General features: G+C 39.3%; 1 protein-coding gene and 1 long non-coding RNA gene across 4 annotated transcripts in view; both read left to right on the top strand.

The window, feature by feature from the left end:
* SLC24A2 (solute carrier family 24 member 2) overlaps positions 1-23,787 on the top strand; it is a 281,759-nt gene that overhangs the window by 122,715 nt on the left and 135,257 nt on the right. The gene's annotated exons all lie outside the window — the stretch shown is intronic.
* Positions 1,340-22,012, top strand: LOC144582211 (uncharacterized). Its single transcript, XR_013534559.1, has 2 exons — positions 1,340-13,449; positions 14,579-22,012. It is a non-coding gene; the product is annotated as an uncharacterized LOC144582211 (long non-coding RNA).

Genomic DNA, 23,787 nt, shown 5'->3' with positions numbered 1-23,787 from the left:
GAAAATGAAATACCGCATATTCTCACTCATACGTGGGTGATGAACAATGAGAACACATGGACACAGGGAAGGGAGTACCACACACTGGGGTCTATTGGGGGGAATAGGGGAGGGACAGTGGGGTGGGCGGAGCTGCGGAGGGATAGCATGGGGAGAAATGCCAAATGTGGGTGATGGGGTGGAAGGCAGCAAAACACACTGCCATGTGTGTACCTATGCAACTATCTTACATGTTCTGCACATGTACCCCAAAACCTAAAACGCAATAAAAAATTTAAAAATAAAAAAAAATCAGTATTGTGAGCTCTCTCCTCCTAACCTCTGGTCTCCTGGGTCTCCCACTGGTATCTCCCATTGATTGAGTCCAATAGGAAGCCCCAGGGCAGGAGATCATTGATTCCACACCTAAAGGTTGGTTTCTTGGAGCATACAGCAGAGTGAAGAGGGTGACGATTGGGTCTAAAGGAGCAAACAGAGAGCAATTAAAGTAACCTGTTAACTTCTCCCAGTGTCAGTTTTCCTGGCTGTAAACTGGGGATAGTAGTAGCGCGTGCCTTATAGGGTTTTTGGCTTGGTGCCCAGTACATAGTAATACTAAATGTTAGCTATTTTCTTATTATGGTTCTGATCGTCTTCAAGTGAGCCAGTTTCCCCACCACTACCTTATGAACCTGGTAAATGTGAGAGGTACAGGTATTATTTTTGTGAATGGATACAAATACATAAACAGGCATTTTTTTCCCAGCAATGTGTTCTGATTTTTTGAGTCATCAACCCAAATGAAAGTTTTTTAGTACTTGTGACCTCTGCTGGCCAGAGGCCAGCTTGGGCAAAGGCTGGGGTAATTTCCATAATGGAAATTAGTGTGAAATGAAAACAGTCTAGCAGGACACAGATAACCCTCACTACAAGTAGAAATCAGGGAAGTTTTAAGACCCATAAGAAGTTCTCCAGCCTGGGCAACACAGTGAGACCTCCTCCTACATAATTTATTTTTTTTTAATTAGCTGGGTGTTGTGGTGGGTTCCTGTAGTCCTAGCTACTCAGGAGGGTAAGGTGAGAGAATCGCTTCAGCCTGGGAGTCCAAGTCTGTGGTGGGCTGGGATTGTGCCACTGCACTCCAATCCTGGGTGACACCGTAAGACCCTGTCTTGGAAAGAAAAGGACTGAGGGTCCTGCAGTGTGACATCTGAGAGGATTTTGTGGAAAGGGTAGTGTATGGGCTGAGCCTTGAAAAAGTAGGATTCGGACTTATGGAGATGAGGGAAAAGGGAAAGCAACTGCCAAAGTCAAAGCAAGTGTGACTGGCCAAAGAATACACAGGGAGGGTGGGATGAGGGGAGGGAGAGCATTAGGACAAATGCATGCAGAGCTTAAAGCCTAGATGATAGGTTGATAGGTGCAGCAAACCACCATGGCACATGTATACATATGTAACAAACCTGCACATGTATCCCAGAACTTAAAGAAATAAAAAATAAAAACATGAAAAAAAATGCACAGAGAACCATGAGTAGATCTGGTGGTATAAATGAAATTGTGGGAGAAGGGATAAGACAACAAACAGGATCATAGAGGAAATAAGACTTAAAACAACAATGATGGAGGATGGAGTGCCGGGCTGAGTTTCCATCTAGACTTAGCACTCAGTATGTAAGAGATGTGGCCCTCTGTAGGCATAACCACGTGTCTGTCATGTTCTGAATGCAAACGGACTCTTTTTTCCTGTTCATGATCACCCTGTTTAAATATATGTAGTTATTTAAAGGTTCTTCCAAGATTGAGTTGAGATTATAGTCTGGAGTTGAGAGGAAACTCCTAGAGGCCAGAGATGGTGGTGGTAATTCAGCCCCTGCAAAGGGAAGAAACCCAAAGCCGCCAGCCAACAAACTGTCATCAGACAGAAGGCAGGTACCCAGAAGCTTCTGAAGGGCCAGAGGGAGAGTCACCCTAGTGAATCCCTGAGGAGGTGGGAGGGGAGGGATGTCAGACACTAGGGAAGGGGTTCAACTCCACCTGGAAGGTGAAAGGTAACAGTGGATGTGGAACATAGAAGCTGGGGGTGGGGAGCAGGAGGCAAAAGAGAAAGTGATGCATTTCAACTACCACAGTTGCAAGGAAGGGGAGGAGTAAAGAGAAGGAGGTGAAGGGAAACCATGGCTCCATATCAGATTTCAAAAGAGGAGGAACTGGAAAGGAAATGCAGAGAGATAAGAACAAAGAACACAGGAGTGTCTTGAGTCTTGCTTGTGGTGCTCTAAAGGTGAGGGATAAAAATAGGATTTTTCCAAATAGGGGAAGTGGGAATCTGGAAAAGAGACTTAAAAAAGTGAATACTTGAGGAGGGATGGTAGGAGAAGGATTTCTGTGAGAATATTTGGGATCAAGAAATAATAAGAGAGTTGAACGAATAAAGAGACACTTGAGATGGAAAGTGAGACATTAGAATGAAGGTTTTTAGACTGGCCAAATACAAGAGAAAATAATCCTAGAGTTCTGAAGGCCAAAATAAGTCACATAGGTTGTGGTAGCTGCAAATAAGGGATCAAGTCAGACTGATCTAACTTTCACAGAATTAACCACACAAAGCACTCCACACTTCCCAGGTATTAGTTTTTAGTATTTCCATTTTCATCTTTTTATATTGGTTGTAGCCTTGGCAACCACAAAGACTTTGTATTCTGTTCATTGCAGTATCTTATATAGCAATTTGACTTAAATAAAAGCTCTCTCCATGGAAATGATCCATTCCCTGGTTTAGAGAGAAACACAGTCTGGTTCACAGTATTGAATCTGACAGTCTGAGGTCTTGTACAGATAATTCTGATAGGGCCCACTTGCCATAATTGCAGATAAGAATTTAGAAATCCAACCAGGTGACAGTGATTTCAGCTCTGCGGGGGCAGTTAGAAGAAATGACTCTCTCTGATCCTTTTTCAGTATCAAGTGTGGCACCTTGAGATTGGAAGGTTAAACATGAAGTTGTCAAACCATAGCGCCCTTCTCCCATGTCTGTGGAAGACATCACCAGTCAACCTCAGCAGCCTCTGTCACTGAGCACAGCCAAATATGAACTCAAAATTGTTCTCAGCATAGCACTCAGGCAACCTCTACCCACCAATTGTAAGTGGCAGGGGAGTTGAAACCCATTATCCCCCAGCCTTCAGAGAGTCTTTCTTGCAGTTTCTTAGAGGAGGTTTATATGACTGGAATTTACATCACTGGGCAACTCCAAAAATCCATAGTGAATAAAATCTTTCACCAATTAGCACACTGATACCTTATTTATCCAGCCTTGTCACCAAATAAGAATTATAAACAAGTACATTTTCCAAATAACTGAAACCTGTTCGCTTCCATTGCCATTTCTAATGGAAATCTTTCCAAGGAGTCCTCATTACACCCTTCCCTGCTTAGGAAATAGAGTCCCTTAGGCATAATTTAACCTTTTGTTAACTTAGCCTTTCATTTTTGAACATATTTTTTGCTCTTGTAAAGATGCCACGGAAGTCATCTGCCTCCCTTTCTATCAAATTCTACGTCTTTACGATGCCAATGCATCAGCTTGTGGCAGTTTCGTTACCTTCTAGTTTTCTGTCCGAAGCTATTTAAGCTAGATGAAAGACCACCAAAAACCCCAGGTAACAAAAAATGTTCAATCATAAGCTCACTTCCCACCACTACCAAAACAACAAGTGGATGGGCTTTGTGAAGAATTTTCCCCGCTGTGGTGATAGATACTCATATTCCATACTTCTGAATCTGAGACAGCATTACACATGTGTGAGGCCTAGAAGTATAATTTCAAGGTGAAGGGACTATTTGGACATTATCTAAAAATTGTTTTGTCTACAAAAAAATTAGATGAGTGCGTTACAGGCTGAATTCAATGAACATCCATAAGGAGAGTTGGCTTTTCTGAGCTTGGGCCTAAGAGAATGAGGGCATGATCACTTGTATACATGTTGCAGGTATGGTTTATTAGGTCCCTTTTGCTTGTCTCCACAGTGAATGCTCATCCTTGCTTTGCAATGTGTGTATGGAGAGCCTGTGCCAGGGATTTAGATGGCCAAAGGGAAGAAGTCTAAGCTGAGCAAAGCACTTGCACATCAGTGTAATCATTGAACTAGGATTATAAGCTGAGTTGAAGATACTGGAGGCAGATTCAAAGGGTATACATAAGTAAATGAAAAAAAGGACAGTTACCCTCAAGGAGGTCACAAAGAATTACCAGCTGGTGCAAGATTCCCAGATCTACCAGACAGATGTTAGAACAACATGTTATGCCATCTTTTGTCATGCCTCCTTTACCTAGAATGAAATTCACAGATAATATGTCTAAGGGAGAGGGAAGTTGGAGGGGAACCTCCAGATTCCTCACTGGAGCAACCAAATAGGCAGAGAAGTGGTGCTGCTAACCAACTGAGAGAAAATCAGGTTCTCCAGGTGGCATGCAGGAGAAAAGGCCATGATTTGGGAACCATCAGCTTCCTGGGAGCACACAGGTGCTGAAGCGCAAGGCAGCCAGGCCAAATGTCAAGATCACACTGAAGCCACAGGCCCAGGCAAGACAGAGTACAAATCCGTGCTTATACAAGCAGCAGGACAGATGTGTCTCAGAAACGTGGAAGAGCGGGGTATCAAAGACTATATTCTGTATGATTCTACTACATTCTATATGAGTTCCATCCTGTAAGAAAGTCTCTAAAAGGCAACACTGTAATAACCAAAAGTAGATCAGTAGTTGCTTGGGGCCATGGGTTGGGGATTACAAAGGGGCATAGAGAAACTTCTTTGAAGTGACGGAAACGTTCTGTATCATGAGTGGGATGGTGGTGGTTACACAACCTTGACATTTGCCAGAACTCATCAACTGTGCACTAAACATGAGTGACTTATATGTAAATTTTGCCTTAATAAGGCAAGTTTTAGACACACAGTCTGGCAGAGATGTGGAATCACTCACAAAACACCTTGGCTCTTGGCTTTGAGGACCAGCAGGTGAGACTGGATACAGGGCATAAGGGAGATTTCAGCATTTCAAGCATCAGCTGTCACATTGGAATGTTTCTTCCATGCACACCTACTACATGCCAGGCATTGTGCCAGGCCCCAAGTGTGCAAAGATGACAGAGGAATGACAAAATTAAAGTCAGGACTTGGAATAAAAGTCTGAACTCAACTCCAAGCTGAAGATTCTACTGATATTTGATATTTTGTATCAAGCTTGTCAGCATGGCCATTTTGGTAACTTCAGGAGATTAACTTTCCACCTGGGAAGAAAGCTATCAGAATTAAGACTATTGATCCGCATTGGTAAATCATGAGGATATGCGTTCAGACACAGAGATATTTATCCACAATGAGCACTAGCTTATAGTCACATCCATTCAGCACATTTCTGGAGCACCTACCATGTGTCAAGCACCAAAGAAGACACATATATGAATGAGTCCCCAGTCTCAAGAGGATTATGAAGGGAGAAGACAGTGTTACTGCTGTGATCATAGTCAATGATGGCACGTGATCAAGTGTTGTAGCAAGACATCAATAGGCTACAGCACACAGGAGAGTATGAACTCGCTTCTGGCTGTGCTGTTTAGGAACATTTCAGTAACAAGTCTTGTATACTCTGGTGCCTCTGTTATCTGAGGCTGGGCCCTGTGCCTGTGTGTAAAAGCCCTGTATCCTCAAGGGAAACAGGCTTAGCTGTACATGTCCAAGTTTGTAGGGGTGAGCAGTGAGGTATCCTGAGGTGAGCCAAGTTTATGATTAGTCATTTTCAGGTCTGAAATTGGAACACTGGGGGTGAACCAAAGTGAAGTGAGATGCCCTATGGGATGGGTTGGCTTTTACTTGGCAGATATTGAAACAGGACATAAAAGATGGAGAAGAATGGCATGGAGGAGAAGGCTTATCTTGTCATTCGGCTCACATAATCACAGTGCCTGGCACATAACAGGGGCTCCATGAATATTGGTTAAATGAATTGAATGGATGAGTGATCATTGAATCTGGTGAGATAAACTACAGAGAGGAAAGGCGGAGATCAAGGATGCTTAATTTTGAGCAGGCATGAACATCTGAACAAGGGTGATTGTATTTAATTCCTATTACTATCAATACAAATTACAACCAAATTTGTGACTTAAAACAACACATATTGATTACGTTAAAATTCTGGATGTCAGAAGTCTAAAATCAAGATGTTGGTAGGGCTGTGTTCCTGGAAGCTTCAGAGGAGAATTTGTTTGTCTCTTTGCCTCATCAGTCTTCTAGCTAGACTGAGCTGCATTCCTTGGTGCGTGTCCCCTTCCCCCTGTCTTCAAAGCACATCACTCCAGCCTCTGGTTCCATGGTCACACCTCCTTCTCTAACTCTGTCACCTCCCCCTTATAAGGACCCTTGTGATTACATTGGGCCCAACCGGATCATCCAGAATAATTTCACCATCTCAAGATCCTTAATCACATCTTCTAAGTCCCCTTTTGGCATATAAAGTAACATATTCACAGGTTTCTGGGATTAGGACAGGACACAGACATCTTTGGGAACCAGTATTCAGCCTACCATGGTAATATCAAATTCTAAAATGTTATCTTCACCAAACAAAAAGTCAGGAGCTAGAGGAAGTACCCTACCTTGAAAACCAATGAAAGGTGAGAGTATAGTAGCAGTAACCTCTAATCACATATAAATCAAATATTAGGTACTACCAATTAGCTTTAGCAATAGAGATTCAAAAGATTTGAAATTCCTCTCTATGCATAACACTTAGTATAATTTTATGGAACAAGGTAGTGTAGGTATCTCCTGCCATCGAGCAATTTACTTGTGAAAGAATTCACTCACAGAGGACTGCCCAAATGGAAGAGAAGAACCAAAATTTGCAGGGGAGGGAACCCATGTGGTCTTTGAGAAAAAGAACTATGAATGAAACTAAGAATGAAAACTGAGTTGTAAGAGCGCAGCTGCTGGTCTGTGGAGCACGTCCTAGTTGAACAATGGGGAGGGTGGGGAGAGATAACGTGGGGAGAAATGCCAGATATAGTATGCATCTAAAGTAAAAAATAATAAATAAAAAATAAGAATCAGGAGCAGGTAGGCGCAGCTACTGCAGGCACTGTCATTGGTTTGATGACCCCAGTAATTTTTAGGGCCCTCAATCCTAATCCTAAACCTCCTCATCTGCAGAATAAAGGCATTGGTTATATTATCTCTAGGGTTTCTGACAGTGTCATGTTTTTGTTTTGCCATTTTGACCTACTTTTACCAAGTAGTGGAAGTTTATTTCCCATAGACTGACACTTTAGGGAGAAAATGGGGAAAAGAGAGAAAGAAATTGAAGATGGCGGTGTTGGGGGGTTTCCCAGCAGCAAACCATATTTCCTTAGTGTCTAATGTCACGTTCTTCTCAGGAGGCCTCACTGGCTACAATGTGAAGTATTGTTAAGAACATCGGTTCAAAGTTAGACTGCCTGGGTCTCAATCCTCATTCTCTTCACCATATGACCTAGGACAAGTTGTCTAATTTCTCTCTGCTTTATATGTTTGTATATAAAATAGGAATGATAACATCACCTTCGCCATCGGGTTATTAAGAGAATTGAACTAGGTGATACATGTAACATGCTTAAAACAATGAGTCGTACCTAATAAGTACTATTGCAACTATTTGCATCCTTTTAATTAGATGTGATCAGTGCTGATGTAGTTTCCACTCAGAGTGTTGTAGCTTCACTTAGAGGGCTTCTTTCATACTATAGTATAACTGCAGATGAGGTCATCGGGGCTTCAGATATGTGCTACCTAATACTATTAGGTCTTCTTCTGAGCTTGTTTCTGAAAAGGTATTAATTTTCCAGTTTTCAAATTTTATAAGGTAGCACATTATTTATCTGTGAGGGACGTAGATGTCTTATCACTACAAGTTGACCACTTAGCTATGAGATTTCTTCAAATGTAAGCTAAAGGCATAGTTATCAACTTCAGAATCATTTCAACACTGCCAACAGAAGTGACTTTACAGACAGCTGTTTGATGCTGGCATACACACACACACACACACACACACACACACACACACAAAGCTGATGTTCACAATGCCTGTGAATTTTTATTTTAGTTGTAAATCCTAGTGGCTGTTTGTTTCTGTATTTTTGTGTGTGTGTGAGTGTGTGCATGCCATGTTTTGTTTTCTCTGCAGATGGCCTGGCTGTCTGTGAAAAATTGATCCACTCAAGAACATTGCTGACTGCTTTTAATGAGGCCAAGGTCACAGCTTCAATTCCCATTTGGCCAGTTAGCCTTGCTCTTGCTCCCTTTCGCAGCCATAGGCTGCTCCCTAATCATCATATCCAAGCTGTCTCCCTGGGATGGGAGGCTGATGGGTGAGGCAGATTATCAGGGCTTGTCCCCAAGTGCAGACTAAGCACCTGATGGGCCAGCAGCCCAGCAAAATGGTGGCTATGGTCACTCACTGGGTTGTTCTTCTTTGTCTTCATGTGATCACTACTTAAATTTTGCCATGCTGGGTGCCTGCAAAAATCCATTTTGGGGTCTGTTTCTCTTATCCATTGGACAGGATCATTTCAGCATCCATCCCCTTATACTGCCAGCATAGACTCCTGAGACCCAGTTAGTACCATTATGTTTTTGTCTTCTGGAGGTATTACATCATTCATTTCTTACATTTTCAGCTTTTGAATCTTTTGCCAAAGAATCTGCTAATAAAAGCTTACATTTATTGAGCATTTACCAGGTACCAAGACCCTCTATGTGAATGATCTCCTTTCATCTTTCAAAATAGTCTACATGGTAAAACTCAATATTCCTTTTTCCCTATGAGGCTCAAGGTTTAGAGCAGTTTGCTCTAAACCTTGTATGTTTCATCACCGGTTCTACCCCACCAGAGTTAGGATTAAACTCTGCAGTCTGCTCTCAGAGCCTGCACTCCTTGGCCATTGTGCTGTGAGACTTGCCTACGAGCGGGACGTGCTGAACAGAATAGCTGGCAACTGGATGATTACTGCAGATTCACACTGCTTTGAATTCAGACCTAATTCGGAGGGATGGCTCCTATATTGTGTCACTCTCATCGGAGTTAGATCCCAGATAACCACCTGGGCAAACTGTGCTCATTGGACAAGCTCTTTCTGTGACAGTGGTTAAATCTTATTTCTTTGCACTGTCCATATTTCTTTGTTGAACCCCATGCAACTGGGAGTAAGTGGACCTAAGAAATGTTTGATTATACAGAGAAGCTTGTACATGCTAGTAGAGGTGACCAAATGAAACCTATGTTTGAGGAAACCTTTGAGCCAGTTGTACTCTCTCCAAATGTCAGTGTGTACTAGACCATATTTTTGGCAGTGATTTTCAAATGATGAAAGAAAATCCACATTGAAGTCTAAACATAGTATTCTCACCAACCCCCCACCCCCACCCCTTATCATGAACATATGGTTCTAGTGCCTTAAAAAGCAGTATGGTATAACATAAGTGCTTTCTTTTTGAAAGTGCACTAGTATTTTCTGTCTTTCCTTTAATTTTGCAATACCCAACATATTTTTGTGCATAGCGATTCAAGCTACAGATCAACATATATTATCTGGGAAAAAAAACAAAAGTTGAATGCTTCTCGTTTATCATAAAAAGTAAATTGAAAGAGCCTACTCCGTCATCTCAAGTGTACAAAGTTGTGTATACCCTGATTATCAAAGCTATTTAGCTATAGTTCCAAACCTCTGAACACTTGCAGTTTTTACAAGTTGACTAATATTTGACACTGATTCCTTTCTAGTTTTTAAATTGGTCTGACTGATCCTGGACCTTGGAACTTTCTAGATGATGCCCACTTTTCCCATCACCTATGTTTTCCAAAGAATTACTGGGGTTTATTTTGTTTTTAATCAACCATGAAAAATTCACTAAGCCCTCTCATTTTGGAATAAATATCTTTAGGCCCAGAGATTTTGAGTGAAATCAACTTTATTAAACAACTTTGAGTCATTTCCTTCCCTGTTCTAGCTTTCTGAATCTGCCAACACACGTGGGTGGTCTGTGTGAAACTGAACACAGATTCCGTCTGTGAAACTGAATACAGATTGACCCTTTTATAGATTGTTTAAAAAACATAAAACCCAATAACCAACCCTAACCCCTTAATCTTAAAAGTGTCCTCTTTAATTAGATGTTCCTCATTGTCAGTGAATCAGTGTTTACCTCGGTTCCTCCTGCCCAATAGAATTAAATAATGCTTATCCTATTCCAACTAATTCCCATTTAAAAATAGTCTCCTATTCTGGGCTTTCTTTCTACAGGTGAATTTTATTTCCTTCACTTCTCCTTAAGTGACCTGGTTTAGTTGCCTTGTTATGTGGCTTTTTATTATGTTGGTATAGCTTCTAGTTTTAGCCAAATTGATTCTTTTTCTTACCTCAACTTTTTCTCTTGTGTTTTGAAAGTATCTCCATCAGTGGCATCCAACTCCTTTGGGTGCTTTGATTTGGGGACATTTAGGTTTTTTTTAACTCAATTTTCTCACTAAATCTCCTGCTACCTCTCTGAATTCATTTAATCTGACTTTTTGAACTGTATTATTTTTATTTGGCAGATTTTCCTTGTTTATTAGAATCAGACAGATGTGGCAGTACCACGGATTAATTGGATGGCCTTCGAACATGTTATTTAACCTTGCTGTACCTCTGTTTCCCATGTGAATAATGAAGATAATAGTATCTCCCTTAATCGGTTGTTAGTCTGTCACATAAGCTGTGGTTACCCACTGCCTACTACAGTTTATGCCACTTTTGTTAATGTTAGCACCATTTGTATTTGTGAGAGCTAGTGAATAAGGCTGTCTTGGCTTGGCTAGTTGGCTCTTCATCTTATCTTTTGCTTTCTTTATTGCTTTTCATACATGTTCCCTGTCACTACCACCAATAGGAACAGAAAGGAAGTTCAAACTCAGGACTCACAATCCTCATCGGAACATCCACTATGAAATAGATACTGTCCAACTCAAGTGAGACACGCTATAACCTTGTTTACTGCAGACCTTCTCTTTGTGCTGCTTGTGAAATCAAGTATTTTTTCACCTACTGATAGAAGTTAATGATTTGTATAGAGGTGAGAACCTGTTTACTTAAAGGATGGGGGTTAACAATTGAGATATAAATGGTATCTAATTGATTAACTTGGTAATCATTCTTTCCTGCTGGTAACACATCTTGTTTGTTTTCCCCTTTCATCTAAATCCAGAAATGTTCTCCTCTTGTATTTGTATATGTACATATTGTCCTGCCTTAAATTGCCATTAATGCCTCATTTCTCCATCCCCTCCATGGCATTGCTAAGCCAGTAGTCATGTTCTGGGCAATGCTTGCTGCTATACCTTGTCTCAGGGACACCTGCCACATGAAAAGATAGTCATGGATGTCCATATGTTTCTCATCTTTCCCAGTGCTTTTACTTCTTCAATTTTAGAGACCTGGTTGTAGTCTTGTCCTTTCTGGCCAAAATTTTCAGTAAAGAAGATATGGGAAACCCTAATACAGACCATCTATAAGTTCTCTGAGATTAAAATAAGGCGGGGGGTGGCTTCAAAGAATTTTAACAGATAAATATTTCTATGGACACCTTTAATAAATGCTTAGTTTCTGTGGGGGGATACAATAGATGTCTGAGATTTCTTGTCAAGGAAGAGTTCATAACATAGTAGAGAAACAAATAAAAAGTAAGTTGGTGATCATGGCAGGATATGAACCTCTTACAGTAGAGGGAGAGTGAGAGCGAGAGAAGAGACAAAGAGAGGAAAAGGAAATTAATTTCATCTGGGAAAATCTTAGGATGATTCATGAAAGTGGTGAGAGTTAAAAAATGGATGGAAATTGGACAGACTTCTACAGGGGAATGAGCCACAGATAGTACTGCAGGTAAGTAATAAAGAATTAGTAACTCCTTTCCCTCAGTATGTGTGAGCGTATGTGCATATGTACATATATGTGTTTGGGATGAGCAAAGGAATTGTAGGGGGAAATACATGCCTGGGAAAATTGGTTGCAGCCATATTTTTAAGGCGGTAAAAGCCGCAAAAACTTATTTTCACTCTAAACATGTCAAAGAAATAACATTGTGGGAAGAAAGAGAGAGAGAATAGAGAGACTGTGTTTATATCTTATTCCTGTCTGCATAAGCACACCCTTGAAAGAGGAAAGCTTGTTATTATCCATCAAAATCTTTCTGGTGAAGCAGCATGTCTGTCAATCTATTCCCACCCAATTTGAGGCCCTGCACACAGATCCATCCCTCACAGCAATGACCTTTCTTTAAAAGGCAAACCTGGCCTGACATCACTGATGTTTTGAATTCAGCATTCAGAGCTTTAGAGTAATTTCTCTCTGAAGGAGAGAAAGTGTGTCAGCCCTGAAGTGACAGCCTCCTGCATGCTGCTGAGAAGGATACGGGTTTTTGTGATAATTCATGGCAAGGGCAATTTCAGAGAACAGAAATGATCTGTTGGGTAAAAGCACAATTTATCTTCAAATTTTCTTCAAGGGGAGTCTACAAACAAGCAAGAAACTGAAATGGCTTATATTTTAGTTTGTGAGGAAAAGAAGCATTTAAGAAGATTTATAAGCATTTGACTGTTAGTTATACAAAGTGGCCAGAATTCCTTGCATTCTGATTAGCTGTATGCCTAGAGGAAGTTGCTTGATAGCAGTGATTGTACTGCTGTACATCATTTCCATGGTGATTTGATATGCATCATCCCATTTAATCTTCCTAGCATCCATAGGAAGGATGATCACAAAGCTATTACTGGAGAAGCTGTAGCCCGAGAGGCCAATGCCTTTCCCAAGATCACACAGGTAGGAAGACACAGAAACAAGACACTGATTAAATCATCTGACACAGGTCCAGTGCCCTGTGCATTTAAAGTCACCTCTTTAGGGATTATTTTCTTCTTTTTTAAAAAGAGAAGACTGGACAAGAATAATTGCTTCAGAAATTGTTTGCAGACTAGAAAAGTTTGTATTTGTGATTCATAATCAAAAATTAGTGCAAAGTCTTCTTTCTTGCAGAATCAATATAAGGAGCCAAAGATTGAAGTGCGGGGTATATCCAGAGCCATGGGGTGCTTGGGCCACTGGGGTGTCCTCCACTGTCCCCACCCCCATGCTGCTCTCTACTTGACCTCAAAACTGTCACCAGAACTCACCCAAAAAATACTCATCCATCCCTCCTCTATCCTAAGCCCCATCTCTTCTACATCCTTCATTGTCACTATGTTTTTAAAACACATTTATTTTTTGCCATGATGTTTAAAAACCACACTATGTTTATGTGAAGAATTTATTCCAACATATAAAATATGTTACTGTTTTTCTCTTACAGCCATAAAATCACAAATTAAAACATGCAAAATTATAGCCCTGAATATTAATTGTAAGTATGCAGCATACTCTATGTGGAGCAAATAAATTTTAAATCTGAAATGATAATTTTTTCATTATCAATCTCCAGTATAAGATATTCTTAAAATGGCAGAATTTCAAGATAGCTTGGTCTTTACAAATGAATGTGAATATAAATTTTATTCATATTGGAGCTAAGGTAATCTCTAGGAGTTGGGGTATTACAATGTCCAAGCATTTTTTATGTCCTTGGTAACTTGTCCTTCTGTCCATATCTTTGCAGCGTGGAGCTTGAATAGTTAAACCATTCTTTTCACCAGTGTACATGAGGAGCATCTAAAAAACTATACAAAATAGAAAGAATAGAGTGGCTTTTTTCTTACCTTTAAGCACTGTATATTTCTTATTCTCCTTGTCTAGTTTTGTGCCTGTTCAAATTTATCCTGAAAATTCTAATTTATGCTTAATGTATGAAAAAGATCATATTCCAGGAAATACACTTTCAGATTTCAGAAATCACAGAATGAGAATACTAATATAGCCATTCACCTCGAAAATTTTCAATGCAAAACAGTAGCATTAATGATGGCAAATAGTCTATATAAGGAATTCATTTTTCTGATATTTACAAGTATTCATTAGGCAAAACATGAGCAATGTCTTGTTTAAAAAAAAACTTTATGTTTCAAGCATATTGCTTACATAAACATATAGAGAAAATAAACATAAGCCAAGGTCAAGTGAGGAAAGCGGTGAGGACTGTAATTTAAATTCATACAAGCTAGAATTGGAGACAGAGGGCAGCACGATGAATTGGAACACAGACTTTGAATGTAGACTGCCCAAGTTCAAATCTCAGCTTGTTCACTTACTGTCGTATGCACTGGGCAATGATTGAATATTTCCCTTTCTCACTTCCCTCAGTTTTCCCATCTGTAACATAGGGGTGAAAACAAAACTGATCTCGCAGGTTTACTATAAGGATTCAAGGAGTAAATCTATGCAAAAGACGTAGACACTGCCAGGCACTAGTAAACAATAAATGTTACCTTTAAAAATTACAAACATGTCTATTTAGGCTGAATGTTCTCATCCCTCAGTCTTCTACCTGCATTCGTATGGATTGGACTGTCCTAATTACTTTATTTCTTGGCTTCCAGAAAAGAGCAGAAATCAGCAATTCTAGTGTCATCTCTCCCCACCACCACAAATGCCAGTACTTCTATCAGCATTTCTAACGCTGCACCTTATTCTCAACCGGTAAATCTTTTCTCTTTCAATGGGAGATGCCATTACTCACTAAGCTGTAAGTTCACAACTGAGATGTTGAGGTGAACAGGAATGTCTTTAGTTGTGAGGTGTGTCTGATGCAGTTTATTATTCACAATAACTCAAGCGTCTAATTTCATCACTTACTTCTAAAAATAAGAGTAGTTTCAAAGTGATCTCAATACCATCAGTCCCACTTAATTGAGGTCCAACAAGCTACCTCAAGTAGGAAGGAGGTAAAGATGTAAACTTCTACTGAATCCTACAATCTGTAGATTAAACACATCACCTGATGGGTACATCGATGCACAAGTGTCATACATGTCAATGTCATCCTCATGTTTTGCAGAAGTAAAATTTAGTTGGCAACTGCTGTCCTAAGCAACATGTTAATAGAGATATATTACAAGACCTTTTCAGATTGGAGAGGCAGACACAGATGTTCATAGTTGTTTTGAGTAAATATATGTTACAGAGAGAAAGCTCAGACATGGCAAGTCTGCCTACTTCAAAGGATGGGAGAGTTTGGGGCTGTTATCCTGGACACAGTGTCTGGCACTAAGCCCTTCTCCATCGTCTGACACATCTGGATTAGGCTCACTTGCTGGCTTATCCACAGCAAACACCCTGCATACAGAAAAATATACCCCAAAGGATCTGTGCTCAATTTGCTACCATTTTAGGTACATTTCTTTCAATTATTCAGATTTAATGGTGGTAGCCATTAAGTGTAGAGTATCAGGGACTTGTCAAAAAATAAGCTAAATATACTTGATACAAACAAGATTAATAAAAAAATGAAAACATCAGGCCTGAATAATGGGTCCTTTGATCTCTGCAGATAGTTCAGTGGGAGAGATTATATATAATATTTTTATACTATAGAGAATGAGTTTAGTAAAATGCAGGTATGAGTAAGACAAATATTTATAACCTTTATTTAGGTAGCATTTAGATAAGATATTCATATGAATAGGGTCATGACAACTTACATTTGCTATGCAAAGAGCATTCAAAAGCAGTAGCTACTAAATTAAAATTTACTGGTTTTTATCACTGAATAAATTCACTAATTTTTTATAAGTCAGATGGTTGATGAATTCATTCAGATCTGTAAAAAAAAAAAAAAAAAAGAATACTATCTCTAGAAGCAGAACCTTGCAATCATGCTGCATGAAAAATCATAGTATCACAATATCATATAAGCCATTCTCAAAGCTAAAGTAAACAACAAAGCAATCAAACAACCTCAATTTTGTCAATGTAAGCAGGACCGGACCTGTAGGCATAACTACTGGTTAAGTGGCCTCTGCATTAGTGAACTTGGCTCTCAGAGGAGTATGCAGTATACACTTAGCTTGGAAAATTGACTCTGTTATTTTTGTTACACTGCCAGCTGGTGTCAGCCCTATGCAGGCCATGGATGCTAAACTCATACAGTCTGAGCTCCAGCTGAGCTTTGTCACCAACCCTCTCTGCTCTGGCCCCTGCCAGACAGATGACTGGGCCCATCTTCACTGAGATCACTCTGCTCCCTCTAATACTAACCAGCAGTACCTACTAAAGTCTGCTGGAGTATTTCCCATTCTGGTCCCAGGTCCAGCTGTGCAGACCCAGCTGGTAGGATGAGAGAGAATGTGTGTGTAAGCCTAAATGCCGGGACATCTTCTAGTCTCTGTTCCACCTGGAAAGGCCCAGGCATATTCCAGCTCTCTCCACCCTGCAGCTTCCACCTCCCTAAAGCCAAGCCAGTCTCTTCCTATACTCTGACTTGGGAATTTAACACTCCTACTCACACACTCTTCCTCTCACTCCCAATGACTTCTCCTTCTGCTGAGTCAGAACCTACCCTACTGAGTGGGAGCTATACCCTTAGTAGGCCTACTGAGGTTGATGCTGATTTTATGTAAAGAAAAATGAAGACACATTTTGGCAAAATTGATGGGATTTCCTGGTGGATTGGATGTGGGAGAAAAGGAGAAGAAAAGAAATAAGCCGTAATTTTTAGCTTGAACAGCTGAGTAGAATGATAATACCATTCTTTACTGGAAGATATATGGAAGATTAACACATTTGGGAATAGACATAATTTCCAGTAAACATGTTGCTTTCATAGTCTAAATACATATATGTTAAGTATTAAAAAATGTTTAACTCCATCCCTACTAAAAATACAGAAATTAGCTGGGCATATTGGCACGTGCCTGTAGTCCCAGCTACTCGGGAGGCTGAGGTAGGAGAATCGCTTGAACCCAGGAGGTGGAGGTTGCAGTGAGCCAAGATTGCACCACTGCTCTCCAGCCTGGGTGACAGAGCAAGACTCCGTCCCCCCCCTTAAAAAAAGAAAAAGTTTAAGCAACTTAAACAAGAAATGTAAAGATGTTTTGTAATACCTAAATTTGTGACCGAACTAATCCCCATAGCAGAGAGAGAAAGACTTCTTTGAAAGTGAATTTTTGTTTTGTTAGGTTTGTTATGACATTGAATGGAAATGGCAAGTTGGCAATTGAAATTGGATCTGCATGTTTGGGGGAGACAAATTCAGAACTAGAGATTCTGATGCTGGAATTTAAGGCCAAGGGATTATGTGAGAACACAAGAGGGCTGAATTCCCAAGACTGAGAAGTCAGTAAAGTAGAAGGACAACCATGAGAGAATCAAGAGGAATAAGGCAGATGCTGAGATGTCACATAGTTATGTGGACAGGGAAGTGGCCACCAGCTTTATATCTGTGTGGTCTTTGGTGACTTGGTCTGGACCAGAGCAGAACCACTACACTGATGCATCAGCCTCCTAACTATTCTCTCATTCCCCGCTTTTGATCCCCTGCCAAACTCCACAGCAACCAAAGCCAACTTTTACAACACATCAAATCCTATCAGTCATTTGCTTTAAAACTTTAATTAGCTTACCTTTGGAACTTAGAATAGAATATAACTTCCCAGGGATGGAATTAGGATAAGGTGAGGATGGCACTCAGGCACAAAATTTAAGGGGGTATCCAAAATCTTGATCATCAAAATAAATAATATTTTAATGCAGTAGTTAAATAAATTAGCAGACTACAGCTCATGAACCAACTGCTTGTTCTTGTAAATAAAATTTTATTGAAACCAGGACCAGGACTAGGGTAAGATGAGTAGGGAAGATTTAAGTGCAGGGTAAGAGCCTATCTTTACTTAAAATCTTTACATTTTGTTCATTGTGCATTTTATTTTGCACTAATTTTGATTTTTTGAAATATTGCATTATATCACTTATCTATAATACTGAGTTTTTTGGTACTACCTTAAATTTTGTCCAGGAGACAAAGTGAGACATTCATCTCATCCTTATCCTGGCTCTGCCAACCTCATATCAAGATCTATACTTTCCAGTCAACTTGTGTAGCTTTTATGGTCAGAAAACATAAATATTAGTTTATGCTTTCAAAAACTTTTAAACAACTAAAAATAGACAAAGTAATATGAAGGTGTTTCTTGTAGCAGTACAGAGAGAAAGGCAGCCAAATTTAATATCTGAAAAGATAGAGACTCAACTTGTTTTCCAAACGAATCTGCTCTTCTTTATGCAGTGAGTACTCAGCAAGGCACATGGATTAATAACAGCAGGAGAGCCATTTTTAGATAAAACTGATGATGCTTTTATGGAAAGGTTCCAGGCAGATTAAAATTGTATAAGACATAATGTTTTTTGACTGCTTAAATATGTTATCATCATAATTTTATTTTGTAATTTCAACAGAGAAAAATATTTTCCTTATTTATTAGGTTATCAACTGAAAGAACCAGGCAGCTTTAATTTCTTCATTCATCTAATAAGCTCAAGTTACTATGCTGAAGCATGAAGGATCTTAGAAATCCATTCACAAACATATTTTTAAGAAGGCATATGGCTTGAGGCTTGATTAACAGAATAAATATTTGTAGGTTTTCCAAGTTAACATAAAAATGTTTTCTTTCTCTTAGTCTTTCCTCCCTCTACTGTGCCTTATGTTTTAAAGGTTGGTTTGCTTCCTCTGTGGACATAACACTGTGAATAAATGAATTCAACAGAGCTTATAAACTATTGACCCTCATCTTAGTTAAGCTTTTATATTAGAGGAGATGTGTCTATCTCAGTTTCCATATGTCAGACTTAAGAATTGCTAAGGCAAAATGTTGTCATCATTACAAATGGAAACACGTTATTCAGATATTGACAATATGACCCATATATCTGTACAAGATTATTGGTAAGAAAAACACCTGAGTGAGTACCATGCACATACACAGCCCCAAAATATCTGCCTCCCTGGGCAGTTGTAATTTTCTGTCCTGTGACCAGATGATGGCTGGCAGCCAGTAGGATACCCCAGGCTTGTTCAAATGGCACCTGGGCAGAGGTATAAGGGACCATCTGGAGGCATGCAAGGCTTCTTGAGGCCTAGGCTGAGAACTTCCGCCATATTCTGTTGGCCAAACCAGCACAAGTCACAAGATCAACCCAAAACAAGGGGAAGGAAAATAAACCTTATCTACTGACATAGGGAGCTGAAAAGTCACCATTGCAAAAGGACTTCATTATAGGGAAGAGAAGAATTGCAGCCATTTGTGAACTATGACAAGTAACTAATAAAGTTAGAAAATCCACTCAATGGTCTATTAATAAAGTGGCACGTTTTAACAAGGTTTTTATGAGGGAGGAAAGGGAGTGAAGATCTGAGGGAGAGAATCTTTGTATTAGGGGAAAATAAACCACTTGCAAATGCAGAATAGTGATCATTTGATAAGACCATGGAGAAATTGAAGCAGATTATGTTTCCATCTGTCTGGGATGATGATGATTGACTTGCCCTGTTCTTCATATTTATGTGAAACTGAAATAAATTGAAATTCTTGGCCAAAGCTTAGAGTGGATTCAGGATTTGTTCAGAGGTAGAAATTCCAACCTGGCTACCTGCCATCTCCAAGTTTATACAGCTAATTGCTTCAGTTGGAGATTCTTATCATTTTATTTTCTTATACTCTTCAAACACTGTTTATTGAGTGTCTGTAGAGATCCAGGAATTTTACCAATGTCATCTTATTTGATTTGATGATTAAACAACCCTCTGAGATAGCCATCATCCACATTTTGAGGCTTAGAGCTCTCTAGTAACTCGTGAAGGCCACAGAGCTCATAATTGGTAGAGTCGGGACTCTTTAAAATATTTTCTCTTATTCTGAGAGTCATCCCATAGCTTTACCCTTTTGAATTATACTTTATTTTTAATATTTAATATTAGAAATAAAAATGTCATGATCTAATTCACTGGGAAATAATTATTCCATCACCAAAAAACAAAAAAAAATAGAAATTACCTTAGATCCCCCAGGATGTTTAAATGCTTATTTGTGGATTTTTTATTCAGTAGTGAGAGCAAGTAAAAAGAAAGTATTAGAATCATCTGCCAAATGAATATTCATTGGCAATAAAGGCAAATTCAACTTACTAAAATTTGATTTCCTGTGAAACTGCTCAGGAATGTGTGTATTGATTATAAGTGGGCTCAATTGGAGGAAAATAACCTTTTTCTCCAACTCGGTGCTCTCCAATGATCTGAAAGTCTGTGCCCACAGAGAGGTTAACAGTTATCCAATCTCACCTGACCTATAACCTCAAGCCTGCAGGGAGGAGAGCCAGACAGTCCTGAGTATGGCCCCAACTTTATAAAATACTGTATCTGAGGCCTTGGGCTATTTACTCCTCTCTCTGAGCCTCTCTTTCTCCAGCAGGAAAATGGATTGAGAATGGAGCTATAAATATTAAATGAATAATTCATTTAAATCAAATAATTTGAATGCTAAGTGCTATTGATTTCTCTCTCACTGTACATTTTTCAACAGAAGCTAGCACGAAATAAAGCTAGCTTCTACCCCCCAGTACAGGCGGCCTTCACTGGTTGATTGTTCTTTTGCATTTGTGTATCCACACCTGTCCTCTCCCACTGCGTATTTATAAAACAACAGACTGCAATGGAAAAGGACATCTTACCAACACGGTTCTAACCTCAGCCCTGCTCACTGAGTAAACAGCTATCTTTACGCCATCCAGTTGCTCCACCACTCTGAGCTTCACTTCCTTCTAGCTGTGCAACAAAGATGCTAAGACGATACTAATCATTCTAAAACTAGGAAACAACCATGTAAAAACACCACACACTGTGCCTGGTACTTCTCCATGCATTTATTTCTTTTGGTATTTACCAGGGAGTGTACCCATTTCCAAAATGACCAGTCAGGTAAAAAAGACTTTTTCACACTCATTTGTTTGGGATTTTTCTGCTTCCCCCTTGTGTGTTTTTTCAAGGTGAATGCAATGACCCTCAAGACTACCAAAGCCCTCAGAGGGGCAACAGTTAGAACAAACACAGTTGGGCAACATTGGTGCCTGTTGCCCAGAGCAGACCTCTGGCACCCTGCCCAGTCTCTGCCCACTGAATAGAGTTGGACCATCTGCAGTGACATTCAAATCTTTTTCCTGAAGAGCTTGAACTAATTGAGAACTTGTCAGCGTGAGTAAAATGCTTTGTGCTGCCTTCTGCTCTGTTCTTTGCCTGTGCCAGAACCCATTTCAGTGGTACCAGGCTGTTAGTTGGATGGGCTAGATGGGTCCTTTTGGAATTCCTCCTTTCCATCAGTTAGCATTTAATACTAATGCTATTAGTATTGTTTGAATATGATTTAAGGCTTTCAAAATGCATACCCTTTGGAAGCTGGAAGGTATTATTCCAAATAATTATTCCAAATATTCCAAATAATTATTCCAAATAATATCTTCCAGCTCCCAAAGGGTATTTTGAAAGCCTTAAATCAATGGTTCTTAACCTTTTTAGGGTCATGGACACTTTTAAGGCTCTGTTGGAAGTTATGGACACTCTTCCCCCTCTGCCTTGAAAGTTTATATACACAAAAAACTTGACAGTGTCAGAAATTTCACAAACTGTCCCCCCCCTCACCTAAATTCAGACTATAGATTCCAAATTTAAAACCCTAGCACTGGCCAGGCGCAGTGCCTCACACCTGGAATCTTAGCATTTTGGGAGGCCAAGGCAGGTAGATCACTTGAGATCAGAAGTTTAAGACCAGCCTAGCCAACATGGTGAAACCTCGCCTTTACTAAAAATATGAAAATTAGCTGGGCATGGTGGCGGTGCCTGTAATCCCAGCTACTCAGGAGGCTAAGGCAGGAGAATCACTTGAACCCAGGAGGCAAAGGTTGCAGTGAGCCGAGATTACACCACTTTACTCCTCCACTCCAGCCAGGGTGACAGAGTGAGATGCCATCTTAAAAAAAAAAAAGAACCCTAGCACTAAATAGCATTTGTATCTGTAAATGTCTGTGTGGGGATGAGTATTGTCCACCAATAAGCCAATACCAAACAGTGGTCAACAAATGGATACTCTTGTCTAAAGCAACTTGGTTTTTAATGAACTAAATTATTGTTGTTGATTTGCCCTCAGGGGTTGCTGGTAAAGTAGGGAAGGGAGGAGATCTTAACAAATAAAATAGATATATTTTGTATTACATGTATTTAATAACTAACGATGGGGACAAAAGTGTAAATGCCAAGATAATTAACCATGTCAAAAAATAAACACCAGTAGTAGGTGTTAACCTGCTAAGGCAACATATACCCATTACATACATACAAAACATACACGCATAGTTGTTATGACTATACAGGAGAATGTCCGTATCCTGAGAAGATAAACATATGAAATGTTTAAGGGCAAGGAGGTCGTGGCATCTGCAGTTTATTTTTTAATTACTCACATAGAATTATTAATATGGACATATTGATAAAGCAAACATAGAAAATGTTAAAAATGATTCTAATGATGGAACTACAGTTGTTCTGAACTTTTCCTATGTTTGAAAATTTTCATTATAAGAACTTGAAGAATGAACACACATTATTTTGAGAGAAATGTCAATGTAAGTAGTCTTTCACTTTGGAACTGGATTTTATTTCTTTGGTAAGTGTCATTCTCCTGTAAGTCCAACATATTTTTTTGTTGTGACTTAATTAAATCCTTTCCAAAGCTATCCAATGTTTCTATAATTTAATAACATAGTAAACTTTCAGTGATTATATCATGCAATACTGTATGATTATTATCAGTATTTAAAATGCTCTCTGGGCAATAAGCTTGTACTATGGGACCTGCTACAAAACAAAATGCCCACCAGAACCATCTTGAGAAGTTTCTAATGGCTAAAGCCAAAATTTCAGAGCCAGCAGTAATTAGGGGGAAAAAAAGCTTTTTCAACAGGATATTTCTCATGTTATTTTCCCCTAAATCTACAACAGATTTTTAATTCCAGCAGTGAAAATAGTCCTCACCATTTGGCCAAGAAGTTGGCGTTGACTGTAGTATCAGTATCTCCTGGCTTCATTTGACAGTAATGCAGTGAGGACTTCCAGAGCCCATCTTTTCCATCTCTGTGACTGTGAGGCTACATCTGTTTTCAATAGTGCACAATTTCCGTGGTTCTATTGACAGATAACAGATAAGATATGTCCTAGGAGACCACAGCTACTATCTGGAAACAGAATTTTTATTTTAAGGGTGAACCTCTAACATCATGAATCCATTACTACTTCATCAGCAAAAATTGAGTTGTAACCTTACTTAATGATAGATCTCAATTTCATCTCTATTTTTCTATTTTGTACTTTATAAGATTAGATAACTCTTGTCTTAATAAGATTACAAGGATGCCTGATATTGAAAATAATCGCTTATTTTTTTAATCATGTACTTTTTCTTCAAAGCAATGCTAATGATTAAAGCTCTAGGTTTCCCTAAATCATTCTGTAAAGATTCGATGACTTCTATTTTCTGAATACATTTTGTTCTGTCCCACATAGAGGGTGAATTCAGAGTGTTTTATGTTTACTTGGGGAAAACAACGAGATTTGCCTTAGAATAGGCAAGTAAAGTCATTAAGAGGCTATGGTTTCAAGTTAGATTATCTGCATTTTAATCCCAGTACCTTCCATACTATTTGTATTGTTGTGGACAAGTTAGTTAACCTCACTCAGCCTTTTACCCCTAATCTTTAAAATGGGTAT

The sequence above is a fragment of the Callithrix jacchus genome, chromosome 1 (assembly GCF_049354715.1).
Source record: "Callithrix jacchus isolate 240 chromosome 1, calJac240_pri, whole genome shotgun sequence".
NCBI lineage: Eukaryota > Metazoa > Chordata > Mammalia > Primates > Cebidae > Callithrix > Callithrix jacchus.
This window is presented reverse-complemented; position numbering and strand designations above follow the sequence as displayed.